General features: G+C 39.9%; 1 protein-coding gene across 1 annotated transcript in view; it reads left to right on the top strand.

Moving 5' to 3' along the window:
- DTWD2 (DTW domain containing 2) overlaps positions 1 to 12,582 on the top strand; it is a 194,552-nt gene that overhangs the window by 161,621 nt on the left and 20,349 nt on the right. Inside the window, exon 7 of the transcript XR_014261913.1 lies at positions 1 to 12,582. This exon is cut by the window's right edge and continues 20,349 nt beyond it. The gene's annotated coding sequence lies outside the window, so the exon portion shown is untranslated.

Here is a 12,582-nt window from a genome sequence, read left to right on the forward strand (position 1 = left end):
TAGGCCCAGGAGGAGCAAAGACTGATGGATGATTTCTGAGGAACTGAAAAGAACTTCGTTGGAGGGAACACTTTGGCATACAGAAGTTGGTTTGAAGATTCCTGAAAACTACCTAAGCGTACAGAGACCTGAACTGTAGGTGCAGAAGGCCTAGCCAAGTTTTGCCTTTTTGTGTCACTGGTGGTGAGAGTGTGAAACAGGTTAGAGAATGGGATTCTCTCACCCCTGCTTGGATGCTTTTAAGGGCACCCTGCTCCTAGGCCAGTCTGACTCTCTTTCACATAAACTTGGGGTCTTTAGTTTTTTGGTTCTGCCTTTTGAATACAAAGGAGGGTATGCTTTATCTCATTATGATAATGCAAATAAGATGTTCTTAAAACCAAATGACCAGCATCACCAATGTCAGTCATTATAACTTAAACTAAATTAGTTACCCGTGGTGTGTTAAGCTTCTGGTGGTGCTTGGGAGAAATACCAGTTTCTACATCTTTTAGATGACGGAGACAATGACAAACAACAATAGAAGCAGTAAATGCTTGTAAAATGCTGACTGAATGCTCACTACATACCAGGCACCATTCTAAGCATTTCTTATATTAACTCGTTTAACCCTTATAACAATCTGGAGGTAGAGCGTGATTAGGGGCTTTTATGAGGTCACACAGGCAGAGGAAGGTCAAATGGAGATTTGAATCTACAGTCTTAACCATTATGCCAGCTTGATTATCTTTTAGATATTTTAAAATCAAAGAAAGCACTGATATTTAGTGTGAAGTACACTGAAAGTAACTCTTGCCATTAAGAAACTTAAGTTTAAAGTACTTGTTTTCCTAAAAGTGGTTGTAGTATGTTGAGACTATGATTTTAAATATTTCCCCTAGCTTTTATAATAGTAACAATAAACCATTTTTAAGAGGGAAAAATACATTTTATTTCCCCTAAATTTACCATTTTATAAATTTACTTTGGATTATAGGTTTTCTTGCTTAATGTTTAAAGGAAATTAGTAAAAATATTTTAGTTTTATGGAAAATGTTAAACCAATAAGTAGGTAAATATGTTTTCATTTTCTAAAAAATGCTAGATTTACTATCTCTCAGAGTAGAAACTTAGCTAGGTTTTATATTCTTTGTTTCCATAGGAATTGTCAGCAAACACTGCTATATCTATATCTATGTATCTGTATATCTATATCTATTCTATATACATACTTCCATATCTATATCTGTAATAATCATTATATTCTTAAAGTAACTTCCATGTGATACTTTTGCTTCTATTATTGACTTATTAATTATCTGTATCTTCCCTCATTCTACAAAAGGAACTTAAGGTGGCTAAAATATATTTACTTAGTAATATATGATAATAAAGGAGAAAACTGGGGAAAAGAGAAAACACAAATACATTGAGAAGATGAAGTCAGGGTAATGCTTTACTCAAATATATGGCCTAAGTGCTGAGGTACCCATACTTTGTCTCAAGTGGGCTGCAAATTTAGCTCCATATTTCTAACAATTGATTTAAATGTTATTGAGTTCCTAAAATAAGAAACAAAGTAATAAGTTAAGAGAGGCATAGTTATTCTTGGTACTGAGGCCTGAAAACAGACAAACCATGAGAATATGTTGAGCATCCACTTGTGTTTACAGAGAATGCTAAGATGGTTCTTGGCTTAAAGGATTTTAGGGTACGATATCACATTTGCACCCAATAATTAGGAATATGAAACATGCCTCTCAACTGGGCCCTCAACCCTACCTGGCATCTCTGCTGTGTTTCTTGTTCCTTATTCTCCCACTCTCCCCAATGACTTTTTAAACCTCTACTTTCTTCAGATTTCCTAATCGTCTTTACTCACCTCTCACCTTTCCCTGTCTCAGAAGATGACCTACTTCAAAAACAAAATGGAAGCTATCAGGAAACTGGGAACTGAGTCTGCTTACCACCACAAAGGAATCTCTCTACATCTGCACTTCTTTCCTCTTCTCTTGGCATGCAATAGTGGAACTGTTCCTTCTTTCTAAGAACAATTCTTTTGCTTATGATATAGATTCTTTTCTTTCTTGAAAACCTGTGCTAAACATGATCCCTTGTCTCTTGTATACTTAACTTCTCTTTCATTGGCATTGAAGTATGCTCCAGACTCCTTAATCTTAGAAAATGCCCTCTTTGACCCTGCATCCATATCCAAGACCAACTCATTCTCTCTGATCTCCCCATTTATAGCCAAAGTTCCCAACTGCCAGTCTGTGCTCACTGCCTCCTTCACCCTACTTCCCAATAACCCTTAAAGCCATTTCACTCTGGATCCACCAAAATGGCACTTGTAAGATCACCAGTGTCCTTGATGGCACTAAATCTTATGAACATCCTTTAACTTTGTGAGTTCTTCAGTTATTTCCAAAAAACTTCCTCCTTATTTTGATGAAAGAGGCAGAGTTCACTTCTGTGGCTCACAACCAAAGAATCCCAGTGGATACTATAACTCTCCAACTTTATCTTGCACTGTTCACCCCCTTTGATCTTTTTTTTTTTTTTTTTTTTTGGTTGCATTGGGTCTCTGTTGCTGTGCACGGGCCCTCTCCAGTTGTGGCGCTCCCCATTGTGGTGCGCGGGCCTCCCATTGCGGTGGCCTCTCCTGTTGCGGAGCACGGACTCCAGGTGCGTGGGCTTCAGCAGTTGTGGCACGCGGCCTCAGCAGCTATGGCTCGTGGGCTCTAGCGCTCAGGCTCAGTAGTTGTGGCGCACAGGCTTAGTTGCTCCGCGGCATGTGGGATCCTCCCAGACCAGGGCTTGAACCCGTGTCCCCTGCACTGGCAGGCGGATTCTTAACCACTGCGCCACCAGGGAAGCCCCCCCCCCCCTTTGATCTTTATGTTCACTCACACTGTCCTTTTTTCAGTTCCTTGAGTGAGTTCTGTTTCTCCTACCACAGGGCTTTGGCACATATTGTATCCCCCATGTGGAATCTCTTCCTCTCCCTCTTCACTTGATAATTTTATTCCTTCAGATGAACATCAAATGCCCCTTCTTCTGGGGAACCTTCCCTAGACCCCCAGACTTGATAAATTTCCCCTGTTATATATTCTCAAAGCCCAGAGATACAGTTTAATATCCTTCTAGAGGATATGAAGATAGCTCTCTACCTACCTAGGTGATAGCGTCTGAGTTTTAATTCCATCCACACTGTGACATTCTAAAAGACATGTAATGGATCCTTCAGGTAGGATGTGTGTGGCCAGTGTTTGAACAGCTTGGAATATCCTCTTAAGTTAAAGTGTTTATTTCCTGATGACTCAAGCTCTTACTTATGTTTACATTGTTATCCATTTTCAACTCAATGTAGCAAAGATACATTGAGTGCTGAATATATAGAAGATTCTAGAGAATATAAAACAATAATGCAAATTCTTCAAGCTTATAATTTGGTGGGAGATGAGGCGGGGACAGGATAATATCACCTACTCTATTATTTCATTGCCTCTTTTCCAACCTTCATAGATTTGAAATTAGGCTTTATTTTAGATTTTTTCTTTTCTTACATTCCTTTCTTTCATTATTATATATCTGTGAATATCTATTCATCTGAGACCAAGTCAGATGACAGAACAACTTCTGGGAAGAAGTTCCTGATGACAAATGACCATCTCTTTCCCTAACCTTGATTCAAAGTAGGGGCAAGTAGCAATTGAGACTTGAGGTGGGTCTTAAACTTGGAAAAATAAAAGAATTATTTATTAATATTTTAACACAGCTTGAATACCTATTGAGAAAACCCTGGGCTTTGTTTTTCACTGCTGCCGATTCATGAAACAGGATGAATGTTCACCTTTTGAGTGTAAACTGCTTGTTGCCTTCCCCAATATCCAATCTGGCCATATGGGACAAAGACTATACTTTCCAGCTTCCCTCATAACTAGTCTGATTCTGTGACTATGTACTGGCCAATGAGATCTAATGAAAGATTATCACAGTGCTGGGAAATCTTATAAAACATCTGGCATGCACCCTTTACCCTCTTCCATGTGGTCAATGCATGAGCAGTCATCTTAGGTCACGGGATGGCATGCTAAAATTGGTGGAGTGGGGAGACCTTCAAGATGGCAGAGGAGTAAGATGTGGAGATCACCTTCCTCCCCACAAATACATCAGAAATACATCTACATGTGGAACAACTCCTACAGAACACCTACTGAACACTGGCAGAAGACCTCAGGCTTCCCAAAAGGCAAGAAACTCCCCACGTACCTGGGTAGGGCAAAAGAAAAAAAAAAAACAGAGACAAAAGAATAGGGATGGGACCTGCACCAGTGGGAGGGAGCTGTGAAGGAGGAAAGGTTTCCACACACTAGGAAGCCTCTTCACTGGTGGGGACGGGGGCGGCGGGTGGGGGAAGCTTCGGAGCCACGGAGGAGAGCGCAGCAACAGGGGTGCAGAGGGCAAAGCGGAGAGATTCCCGCCCAGAGGATGGGTGCCGACCAGCACTCACCAGCCCGAGAGGCTTGTCTGCTCACCCGTTGGGGTGGCCGGGGGTTGGGAGCTGAGGCTTGGGCTTCGGAGGTCAGATCCCAGGGAGAGGACTTGGGTTGGCGGCGTGAACACAGCCTGAAGGGGGCTAGTGCGCCACAGCTAGCCAGGAGGGAGTCAGGGAAAACAGTCTGGACCTGCCTAAGAGGCAAGAGACCATTGTTTCGGGGTGTGCGAGGAGAGGGGATTCAGAGCACCGCCTAAATGAGCTCCAGAGATGGACACGAGCCGTGGCTTTCAGCGCAGACCACAGAGACGGACATGAGACGCTAAGGCTGCTGCTGCAGCCACCAAGAAGCCTGTGTGCAAGCACAGGTCACTATCCACACCACCCCTCCCGTGGCAGCCCGCCACTGCCAGGCTCCCGTGATCCAGGGACAACTTCCCCGGGAGAACGCATGGCGCGCCTCAGGCTGGTGCAACGTCACGTAGGCCTCTGCTGCCCCAAGCTCGGCTCGGACTCCGTACCCCTCCCTCCCCCCCAGCCTGAGTGATCCAGAGCCCCTGAATCAGCTGCTCCTTTAACCCTGTCCTGTCTGAGCGAAGAACAGATGCCCTCAGGCGACCTACACGCAGAGGCGGGGCCAAATCCAAAGCTGAACCCCAGGAGCTGTGCGAACAAAGAACAGAAAGGGAAATCTCTCCCAGCAGCCTCAGGGGCAGCGGATTAAATCTCCACAATCAACTTGATGTACCTGCATCTGTGGAATACCTGAACAGACGATGAATCATCCCAAAATTGAGGCAGTGGACTTTGGGAGCAACTGCAGACTTGGGGTTTGCGTTCTGCATCTAATTTGTTCCTGCTTTATGTTTATCTTAGTTTAGTATTTAGAGTTTATTATCATTGGTAGATTTGTTTATTGATTTGGTTGCTCTCTCCCTCCTTTTTTTAAAAAATACATATATATATTTTTCCTTTTTCTTTTTTTGTGAGTGTGTATGTGTATGCTTCTTTGTGTGATTTTGTCTGTAAAGCTTTGCTTTCACGATTTGTCCTAGGATTCTGTTTGTACATTTTTTTAAATATAATTTTTAGCGTTTGTTATCATTGGTGGATTTGTTTTATGGTTTGGTGGCTCTCTTCTTTCTTTCTTTCTTTTTTTTTTATTACTTTGTAATTTTTTAAATTTTTAATAATTATTTTAAATTTTTTATTTTAGTAACTTTATTTTATTTTATTTTTTTCTTTCTTTCTTTCTGTTTTTCTCCCTTTTCTTCTAAGCCATATGGCTGACAGGGCCTTGGTGCTCCTGCTGGGTGTCAGGCCTGTGCCTCTGAGGTGAGAGAGCTGAGTTTAGGACATTGGTCCACCAGAGACCTCCCGGCTCCACGTAATATCAAACGGTGAAAGATCTCCCAGAGATCTCCATCTTAATATTAAGACCCAGCTCCACTCAACAACCAGAAAGCTACAGTGCTGGACACCCTATGCCAAACAACTAGCAAGACAGGAGCACAACCCTACCCATTAGAAGAGACGCAGCTTAAAATCATAATAAGGTCACAGACACCCCAAAATGCACCACCGGACGTGGTCCAGCTCACCAGAAAGACAAGATCCAGCCTCATCCACCAGAACACAGGCACTAGTCCCCTCCACCAGGAAGCCTACACAACCCACTGAACCAGCCTTAGCCACTGGGGGCAGACACCAAAAACAATGGGAACTATGAACCTGCAGCCCGCAAAATGGAGACCCCAAACACAGTAAGTTAAGCAAAATGAGAAGACAGAGAAACATACAGCAGATGAAGGAGCAAGGTAAAAACCCACCAGACCAAACAAATGAAGAGGAAATAGGCAGTCTACCTGAAAAAGAATTCAGAGTAATAAGAGTAAAGATGATCCAAAAATCTTGGAAATTAAATGGAAAAATACAGGTTTTAACAAGGACCTAGAAGAACTAAAGAGCAAACAAACAATGAGGAAAAACACAATAAATGAAATTAAAAATTCTCTAGAAGGAATCAATAGCAGAACAACCGAGGCAGAAGAACGGATAAGTGAGCTGGAAGATAAAATAGTGGAAATAACTACCACAGAGCTGACTAAAGAAAAAAGAATGAAAAGAATTGAGGACAGTCTCAGAGACCTCTGGGACAACATTAAACACACTAACATTCGAATTATAGGGGTCCCAGAAGTAGAAGAGAAAAAGAAAGGGACTGAGAAAATATTTGAAGAGATTATAGTTGACAACTTCCCTAATATGGGAAAGGAAATAGTCAATCAAGTCCAGGAAGTGCGGAGAGTCCCATACAGGATAAATCCAAGGAGAAACACACCAAGACACACATTAATGAAACTATCAAAACTTAAATACAAAGAAAAAATATTAAAAGCAGCTAGGGAAAAACAACAAATAACATACAAGGGAATCCCCATAAATTAAGAGCTGATCTTTCAGCAGAAACTCTGCAAGCCAGAATGGAGTGGCAGGACATATTTAAAGTGATGAAAGGGAAAAGCCTACAACCAAGATTATTCTACCCAGCAAGGATCTCATTCAGATTTGATGGAGAAATTAAAACCTTTACAGGCAAGCAAAAGCTGAGAGAATTCAGCACCACCAAACCAGCTTTTGCTAAAGGAACTTCTCTAGGCAGGAAACACAAGAGAAAGAAAAGACCTACAATAACGAAACCCAAAACAATTAAGAAAATGGTAATAGGAACATACATATTTGTAATTACCTTAAATGTAAATGGATTAAATGCTCCAACCAAAAGACATAGACTGGCTGAATGGATAAAAACAAGACCTGTATATATGCTGTCTACAAAAGACCCACTTCAGACCTAGGGACACATACAGACTGAAAGTGAAGGGATGGAAAAAGATATTCCATGCAAATGGAAATCAAAAGAAAGCTGGAGTAGCAATTCTCATATCAGACAAAATAGACTTAAAAAAAAAGACCATTACAAGAGCCAAGGACACTGCATAATGGTCAAGGGATCAATCCAAGAAGAAGATATAATAATTGTAAATATTTATGCACCCAACATAGGAGCACCTCAATACATAAGGCAAATGCTAACAGCCATAAATGGGGAAATTGACAGTAACACAATCATAGTAGGGGACTTTAATACCCACTTTCACCAATGGACGGATCATCCAAAATGAAAATAAATAAGGAAACACAAGCTTTAAATGTTACATTAAACAAGATGGACTTAATTGATATTTATAGGACATTCCATCCAAAAACAACAGAATACACTTTCTTCTCAAGTGCTCCTGGAACATTCTCCAAGATAGATCATATCTGGGGCCACAAATCAAGCCTTGGTAAATTAAAAAAACTGAAATCGTATCAAGCAAATTTTCTGACCACAATGCTATGAGACTAGGTATCAATTACAGGAAAAAATCTTTAAAAAATACAAACACGTGGAGGCTAAACAATACACTACTTAATAACCAAGAGATCACTGAAGAAATCAAAGAGGAAATCAAAAAATACCTAGAAACAAGTGACAATGAAAACACGACAACCCAAAACCTATGGGATGCAGCAAAAGCAGTTCTCAGCGGGAAGCTTATAGCTATACAATCCTACCTCAAGAAACATGAAACATCTCAAATAAACAACCTAACCTTACACCTAAAGCAATTAGAGAAAGAACAAAAAACCCCCAAAGTTAGCAGAAGGAAAGAAATCATAAAGATCAGATCAGAAATAAATGAAAAAGAAATGAAGGAAACAATAGCAAAGATCAATAAAACTAAAAGCTGGTTCCTTGAGACAGTAAACAAAATTCATAAACCATTAACCAGACTCATCAAGAAAAAAGGGAGAAGACTCAAATCAACAGAATTAGAAATGAAAAAGGAGAAGTAACATCTGACACTGCAGAAATGCAAAGGACCATGAGAGATTACTACAAGCAACTCTACGCCAATAAAATGGACAACCTGGAAGGAATGGGCAAAGTCTTAGAACAGCACAATCTTCCGAGACTGAACCAGGAAGAAATAGAAAACATAAAGAGACCAATCACAGGCACTGAAATTGAAACTGTGATGAAAAATCTTCCAACAAACAAAAGCCAGGACCAGATGGCTTCACAGGTGAATTCTATCAAACATTTAGAGAAGAGCTAACATCTATCTTTCTCAAACTCTTCCAAAATATAACAGAGGGAGGAACACTCCCAAACTCATTCTACAAGGCCACCATCACCTTGATACCAAAACCAAAGATGTCACAAAGAAAGAAAACTACAGGCCAATATCACTGATGAACATAGATGCAAAAATCCTCCACAAAATACTAGCAAACAGAATCCAACAGCACATTAAAAGGATCATACACCATGATCAAGTGGAGTTTATCCCAAGAATGCAAGGATTCTTCAACATACGCAAATCAATCAATGTGATACACCATATTAACAAACTGAAGGATAAAAGCCATATGATAACCTCAATAGATGCAGAGAAAGCTTTTGACAAAATTCAACACCCATTTATGATAAAAGCCCTGAAGAAAGTAGGCATAGAGGGAACTTTCCTCAATGTAATAAAGGCCATATATGACAAACCCACAGCCAACATCGTCCTCAATGGTGAAAAACTGAAACCATTTTCACTACGATCAGGAACAAGACAAGGTTGTCCACTCTCACCACTATTATTCAACATAGTTTTGGAAGTTTAGCCACAGCAGTCAGAGACGAAAAAGAAATAAAAGGAATCCAAATCGGAAAAGAAGAAGTAAAGCTGTCACTGTTTGCAGATGACATGATACTATACATAGAGAATCCTAAAGATGCTACCAGAAAACTACTAGAACTAATCAATGATTTTGGTAAAGTTTCAGGATACAAAATTAATGCACAGAAATCTCTTGCATTCCTGTACACTAATGATGAAAAATCTGAAAGAGAAATTAAGGAAATACTCCCATTTACCTCTGCAACAAAAAGAATAAAATACCTAGGAATAAACCTACCTAAGGAGACAAAAGACCTGTACACAGAAAACTATAAGACACTAATGAAAGAAATTAAAGATGATATGAACAGACAGAGAGATACACCATGTTCTTGGATTGGAAGAATCAATACTATGAAAATGACTATACTACCCAAAGCAATCTACAGATTCAATGCAATCTGTATCAAACTACCAATGACATTTTTCACAGAACTAGAACAAAAAATTTCACAATTTGTATGGAAACACAAAAGACCTCGAAGCGCCAAAGCAATCTTGAGAAAGAAAAACGGAGCTGGAGGAGTCAGGATCCCTGACTTCAGACTATACTACAAAGCTACAGTAATCAAGACAGTATGGTACTGGCATTAAAAACAGATATATAGATCAATGGAACAGGATAGAAAGCCCAGAGATAAACCCACGCACATATGATCACCTTATCTTTGATAAAGGAGGCAAGAATATACAATGGAGAAAAACAGCCTCTTCAGTATGTCGTGCTAGGAAAACTGGACAGCTACAGGTAAAAGAATGAAATTAGAACACTCCCTAACATCATACAGAAAAATAAACTCAAAATGGATGTAAGACCTAAATATAAGGCCAGACACTATCAAACTCTTAGAGGAAAGCATAGGCAGAACATTCTATGACATAAATCACAGCAAGATCCTTTTTGACCCACCTCCTAGAGAAATGGATATAAAAACAAAAATAAACAAATGGGACCTAATGAAACTTAAAAGCTTTTGCACAGTAAAGCAAGCCATAAACAAGATGAAAAGACCGCCCTCAGAATGGGAGAAAATATTTGCAAATCAAGCAACTGACACAGGATTAATCTCCAAAATTTACAAGCAGCTCAATATCAAAAAAACAAACAACCCAATCCAAACATGGGCAGAAGACCTAAATAGACATTTCTCCACAGAAGATATACAGATTGCCAACAAACACATGAAAGGTTGTCACTAATCATTAGAGAAATGCAAATCAAAACTACAGTGAGGTATCTCACACCAGTCAGAATGGCCATCAACAAAAAATCTACAAACAATAAATGCTGGAGAGGGTGTGGAGAAAAGGGAACCCTCTTGTACTGTTGGTGGGAATGTAAATTGATACAGCCACTATGGACAACAGTATGGAGGTTCCTTAAAAAACTAAAAATAGAGCTACCATATGACCCAGCAATCCCACTACTGGGCATATACCCTGGGAAAACCATAATTCAAAAAGAGTTATGTACCACAATGTTCACTGCAGCTCTATTTACAATAGCCAGGACATGGAAGCAACTGAAGTGTCTATCGACTGATGAATGGATAAAGAAGATGTGGCACATATATACAGTGAAATATTACTCAGTCATAAAAAGAAACGAAACTGAGTTATTTGTAGTGAGGTGGATGGACCTAGAGTCTGTCATACAGAGTGAAGTAAGTCAGAAAGAGAAAAACAAATACCGTATGTTAACACATATGTATGGAATCTTAAAAAAAAAGAAAAAAAAATGGTCATGAAGAACCTAGGGGCAAGACGGGAATAAAGACACAGGCCTACTAGAGATTGGACTTCAGGACACGGGGAGGGGGAAGGGTAAGCTGGGACAAAGTGAGAGACTGGCAGGGACATATATACACTACCAAACATAAAATAGATAGCTAGTGGGAAGCAGCTGCATAGCACAGGGAGATCAGCTGGGTGCTTTGCGACCACCTAGAGGGGTGGGATAAGGAGGGTGGGAGGGAGGGAGACGCAAGAGGGAAGTGATATGGGGACATATGTATATGTATAACTTATTCACTTTGTTATAAAGCAGAAACTAACACACCATTGTAAAGCAATTATACTCCAATAAAGATGTTAAAAAAATAAAATAAAATAAAATAAAATTGGTGGAGCATTAAGATAGAAGACTCCATACAAGCTCAAGAGGCTATGTCAGAACTTCTTTTAAGGGGTATAAAATAAAATTTGATCTTTTATGGGCCACTGTTATTTTCTAGTTTGTTTCACAAGCAGCTGGACCCAATCCTAGCTGAATTCCCCACTCTACCACCATCAGGAATGTCCTAAAGCCTGGATTTTATTTGTCTGCTGAGAAAGGCAAACCAGATATTTTTGTGTTTCTAGGGCCTGAGGTCAATCCATCTATAAGGACAAGCCGTCAAACACTGCTGAGAGATAGTAAAATAGGTATGAATAATTTTTTTGTTTGTTTGTTTGAGAGATGGGAAGGGAAAGGACTTAAGAGGAAAATAATAGGAATTCTGGAATATTGTATGGTACTTGAGGACTGGGAAAGGCACTGGGGTTTATAGTTTCAGTTAGTAATGGAGATCTGATCTCACTGAAAAGCAACGCCTTTGTGGATGAAGGACTCTCATATGGAGATAGCCAAGTGGGTACCCATGGAGACTGGGTGCTGGTTGCTATATTCTTGGGCGCTTCAGTGAGGGAGGGAGAACTATAGGAGGAGTCATTTCCTTCACCATAGATTGAGAGTATCAGTGACCAAAATAGAATAGCAACCCCTGTCCCATTCTTCTGGACCCCATGGCTCTAGATTTATTGTTTGAAAGAATGGAAGGGAAGGCAATCCAAGAAGATGACTTTTGTTGGATTTCTCAAAAGACTTATTCTGTGGGGGTATTGAGCCAGAATTGATTCATTGTGGAATACCAAGAAATGTTATGTTTCTTACCCCTCTTGGAGTAATTTGTACCATTAGTGTAGGACGGAATGTTCATGATTTCATTTTACTTTCCACTCAAAACCCACAGGTATTTCTCCATTCAAAATGTGTATCTTATTTCAACATCCCAAGTGCCAAAGCATTTAGGTTAAACTTTTATAGCAGGAGATTAATTCACTTAATAAATTCAACAAATAAATTGAACTTATACTTTGTGCCAGGCACTGTTATAGGCCATTGGGATTAATCAAAGAGCAAAGACAAATCCCTGCCCTCCTTGGAGCTTACTTTCTATCTGGTGGACAGACAGTAAACACAATACATTACTAAACGGGGTATGCTAGAGAGTGATTTAGTAGGAGTCTCAGAGTAAAGAGATACAGCATACTTTTATTTCCTGGCTG

This window comes from Balaenoptera physalus (assembly GCF_965194825.1).
Source record: "Balaenoptera physalus genome assembly, chromosome: 3".
Taxonomy (NCBI): domain Eukaryota; kingdom Metazoa; phylum Chordata; class Mammalia; order Artiodactyla; family Balaenopteridae; genus Balaenoptera; species Balaenoptera physalus.